Here is a 5137-nt window from a genome sequence, read left to right as displayed (position 1 = left end):
AACTAGCCTTGATCAAAAGAAACATACACATAGGCATATAATTGTTAAGATTCCAGAAACTCAACAGCAGAACAAAGTTCTAAAAGGAATTAGATAAAAGAAACAAATCACATACAAAGGAAAGCCCATCAGAATCACAGCAGACTTCACAATGCAAACCTTCAAATTAAGAAGAGCTTGGAGTGATATATGCCAAGCCTTAAAGGAAAACAGCCTCCAACCCACATTGATGTACACTGCAAAACTATTTTGCAAAATTGATGGCGAAATAAGATACTTTCGTGACAAAGAGCACATTAGGAACTTCATAAATACCAAACCAGCACTCAAAAAATTTAATATCCTAGGAAAAGACAATGAGGATCACAACCCTAGAAAGCACAGCAGAATGAACCCATTGGGCATGACAAAAAATTAAATGCAAAGGGGGAGAATCCAACAAAAAGAAAAAGTCATGACAAGGATAAGTCAATAGGTATCAGTTATAACCATCAATGATAATCCTCTCAATTCAGCAATCAAAAGAAATAGACTGGCAGAATGGGTCAAGAAGCAATATCCTGCATACAAGAAACACACTTAATTCAAAATAAACTCATAGACTGAAAGTTAAATGATGGAAAACAATACTCCATGTGACAGGAACCCGAAAAAAAGCAGGAGAAGCTATCCTCTTTGCAGATCAAATGGATTTCAAACCAACACTGATTAAGAGAGAGAAAGAAGGACACTACACCCATGTAAATGGAACAATCCAAGAAGTGATGACAAACATAAATATCTATGCACCAAACACTGGTGCACCCAACTATATAAAACAAATACTAATGGACATGAAAAATCATATAAGCACTAATACAGTAGTAGTGGGGGACCTCAACACCCCACTGTCACAAATAGATAGATCAACTAGACTAAAAATAAGTAGTGAAATACTAGAACTCAATCAAACTCTTGAACAAATGAACTTAACAGATGTTTACAGAGTGTTCCACCCCACAAAATCAGAATACACATTCTTTTCAGCTGAACAGGGGTCATTCTCCAAAATAGACCACATACTCGCTCATAGAACATATTTAGGTAAGTGCAATGGAATTGAAGTTATCCCCTGTATATTATCAGACCATAGTGTGATGAAATTGGAGATCCATAGTAAAGGAAACCTCAAAAGTTTCACAAACAAGTGGAAATTGAATAATACCCTTCTGAATAACCAATAGGTCACAGAGGAAATTAAAGAACAAATCAGCTGGCCTTCCCGGCCCGGGCGCTGCTCCTCGAGGGAGCCGCTGCCTCAGCTGCACGCTCCTCCTCTTCCTCCTCCTCCTCAGGGCTGCCGTCAGGTCGACCAGCTCCACTCGTGACAGGGTCTCCCTATGTAGTTCAGGCTCGCCTCAAAATCATGGCGATCCTCCTGTCTCAGCCTCCTGAATGGTTCTCACTAAGTTGCCCAAGCTGGCCCATCCTCTTGCCTCAGCCTCCCAAGAAGCTTCGAGTAGAGAGGATTACAGAAATGGTTTCACTATGTGGTTCAGGCTGGCCTTGAGCTCCTGTATATCCTTGAGCTGCCTTGAACTTGCAGTGCTCCTCCTACCTCAGCCTCCTGAGCGCTAGGATTACAGGAAAGAAAACTGAGGCATAATTTAACTACCTTGTCTTGGAGTCACATGATAATTCAAAAATGGCAGAACTCTTTATGGAGTGTGAGGAAAAAGAGCTGGAACCATGGCAGAAGAAAGTAAAAGAAGTTGATGATGATGATGATGATGAGCCAATCTTTGTTGGGGAGATAGCAAGTTGAAAACCAGCAATTTCAAATATTTTGAATAGAGTTAACCCTGGCTTGTATTCAAGGGGAATAAAGAATGGCGCACTCAGTCGAGGTGTTACGGCTGCATTCAAGCCTACAAGTCAACACTACACGAACTCAACATCAAATCCAGTGTCTGCCTTGCCAGTAAATTTTCATCCTGAATCTAGATCTTCAAATAGCTCTGTTATTGTTCAGCCTTTTTCTAAACCTGGTAATATAATGAATCCATCACAAGCTGTATCTAATAATTCTTCAGAGTTACTGTTTGATTTGACCCAGGATACACGATTATCACCTTACCAAGGGGGACCAGCACTTTCTATAGCAGGTGTGAATGAAAGTTCGTTTATATCAAAACGTCCTTCAGCTTCTGAAAGAAACAGCATTAATCCAAAAAAGCCTAAGCCCAGTGAAAGTGTTTCTGGAACAGATTCCTCAGCTGTGTTCCCTTCATTTAACTCACCTTCCCAGACATCTTCCCAGGCTGTGCCATCAAAAGGTGCAAATACCTCATCAAATCAGTCTAAAAATGGAACACCTTTTCCAAGAGCTTGTCCAAAGTGCAATATTCATTTCAATCTTTTGGATCCCCTGAAAAATCATATGAAGTATTGTTGTTCAGACATGATAAATAATTTTTTGGGACTGGCTAAAACAGAATTTTCAAACACAGCAAATAAGTCTGTCGATTCAGGGAAAGGAAAATTGATCATGTTAGTTAATGACTTTTATTATGGAAAACATGAAGGAGATGTCCAGGAAGAACAGAAGACTCACACAACCTTTAAATGCTTCAGTTGCTTGAAAATTCTAAAAATATAATATTTGATTCATGAACCACATGAAACACCATTTGGAACTCGAAAATCAGAGCAGTGAGAGCGGGGAAAACCACGCCACCTGCCAGCATTGCTACCACCAGTTCCCCACACCCTTTCAGCTGCAGTGCCACATTGAAACTATTCACACCCCCCATGAATTTTCTACCATTTGTAAAATCTGTAAATTATCATTTGAAACAGAACATGTTCTTTTACAATATATGAAGGATAATCATAAACCTGGTGAAATGCCATATATCTGCCAGGTTTGCAATTATAGATCATCATCATTTTCTGATGTAGAAGCTCATTCTAGGACATCTCATGAAAACACTAAGAACTTGCTGTGTCCGTTTTGTCTCAAAGTTATTAAAATTGCAACACCCTGTATGCATCATTATATGAAGCATCAGAAAAAAGGAATACATTGTTGTACAAAATGCAGGCTGCAATTTTTGACATGCAAGGAAAAATTGGTTCACAAGACCCAACATCATTGAACATTTGTAAAACCTAAACAACTAGAAGGATTGCCTCCTGGAACAAAAGTTACCATTCAAGCTTCAGTTGCACCTCTTCAATCAGGATCTTCACCTACACCTTCTATTAGTACAAGCACTTCTACCCTTCAGCTCTCACCTCCAAAGACAAAAAAATATAACGGCAAAAAATCCCACAAAATTAAACAGAAGTAAACCTAATACACCCAAATCCAATCCCAGTAAATCTAATGGAAGTAAGCCTAATGGAAATAAATCTAAATACAAATCAAAAACTTCTAATGTGCAAAAGAAACAAAGCACATTGGCTAATAGCAATAAAAAGAGTAAAGTTAATACAGCATTGAGGAACTTAAGGTATCGTTGGGGTGTTCACAAGTGCATTGAGTGTTGTTCTGAAATAAAAGATTTTGCAAACCATTTTCCTACATACGCCCACTGTAGTTTTTGCAGATACAACACTAGCTGTAGCAAAGCCTATGTAAATCATATGATGAGCTTTCATAGTAACCGTCCAAGTAAAAGGTTTTGTATATTTAAGAAGCATTCAGAAGATCTCAGGGGCATTACTCTAGTGTGCCTTAATTGTGATTTCCTAGCTGATGTTTCTAGCTTAGATAATATGGCCAAACACTTAAGTCAACACAAAACTCACACTTGCCACATTGTAACAGAGAAAGATGCAGAAGCAGCCCAGAGATTTCAAAAAATGTCCAGGGTACACTTGTACAGTGTCCCCTTTCGATGAACACAACTGATGCTTGTTCTGTCTTTCCAAAGAATGTGAATAATTTGACTGTGGGACCTGCTCTAGGTTGTGGCCCCAATAAATCATATTTTGGGGAAATTCCCTTCTTACATGGCTGGCCTTCCATAAGGCTGCTGCTGATTTGGCCAGATATGGCCTCAAGGCCCACCACATTGAGTATACTTCCCGCTGGCGGCTTTGGCTCTTGATCTTAAGCTTATGGGGCAATTATGACCAAGAAAAGCTCATCAGATCAATTGGCTGCTGCCCTTAAATCTTTCTGTAATATAAATGCATTCCAAGATATACAAAAACTCTGGTTGTTAGGAAATTCATGGTAACTTTAATATTCTTGGAACAGTAGGTCTCTATAATTATGTTCCAAAATTAGTTATTTTTACTATTACTTAAATTATGTTTCTCAATATTAAGTATAGTTTTTTCAGTGATACTAATTCTCAGATTTTTTTAATTCTAAAATTTTTAACTTAATAGCTTGGTTTTCTGTTCTTTAAGTTTATTGATGTCTATTTTATGATTTCTATATTTCTGTTAAAACTTGTTTACTATTTGTTTTATAAAGAACTCCAAGAGAGTCCTTCAAATTCTCTGCAGATTTCATGTGAGCTGCCTGTTTGTAGCATTTTAATTTGGCTATTGCTCAGACCCTTAGACCATTCTTATATTCTCTGTCCTGTTTCAGGATTGTTAATATTATGTTAATAATAACAGGTTTTAAGGTTTAAAGAACCAGTAAGACTTCTGCTTACAGATCTTAAAAACAAGTTTTAAAGTAACATATTTGTATATCTATGTAATCTCTGCTTAGCCATTAATATAGTTCCTTTGGGTAATGGTAACATATTAAATATATATGGTAACTAACAGTTCACATGTTTCTTTACTATATATATTTTAATTTTGTCCTTTGTTTATCTTAGTTACATCGAATATAAATTTATTAAATAGCTTTGATACTATTACATTTTAATAAAAATTGTGGTGTTTAAAAAAAAAAAAAAAGAACAAATCAGCCAGTTCCTTCAATGAAATGACAATGACAATACAACATATCGGAATCTGTGGGACACAAAGCAGTCTTATGAGGGAAATTCATAGCAGTGAATACTCATATTAGCAAAACAGAGCAAACCCAATTAAACAACCTGATGCTGAACCTCAAGCTTCTAGAAAAAGAAAAGCAGGACAAACCCAAGGCCCAAAGAAAGGAGGAAATTATAAAGATCAGGGC

At 37.2% G+C, this 5137-nt stretch overlaps 1 pseudogene; it reads left to right on the top strand.

The window, feature by feature from the left end:
• The first annotated feature begins 1673 nt into the window (after positions 1-1673).
• Positions 1674-3924, top strand: LOC101718523 (zinc finger protein 280D pseudogene; annotated as a pseudogene).
• Positions 3925-5137: the final 1213 nt, after the last annotated feature.

The sequence above is a fragment of the Heterocephalus glaber genome, unplaced genomic scaffold, assembly GCF_053883595.1.
Source record: "Heterocephalus glaber isolate CG9 unplaced genomic scaffold, H.glaber_assembly_v1.0 deba00001553, whole genome shotgun sequence".
Taxonomy (NCBI): Eukaryota; Metazoa; Chordata; class Mammalia; order Rodentia; family Bathyergidae; genus Heterocephalus; species Heterocephalus glaber.
This window is presented reverse-complemented; position numbering and strand designations above follow the sequence as displayed.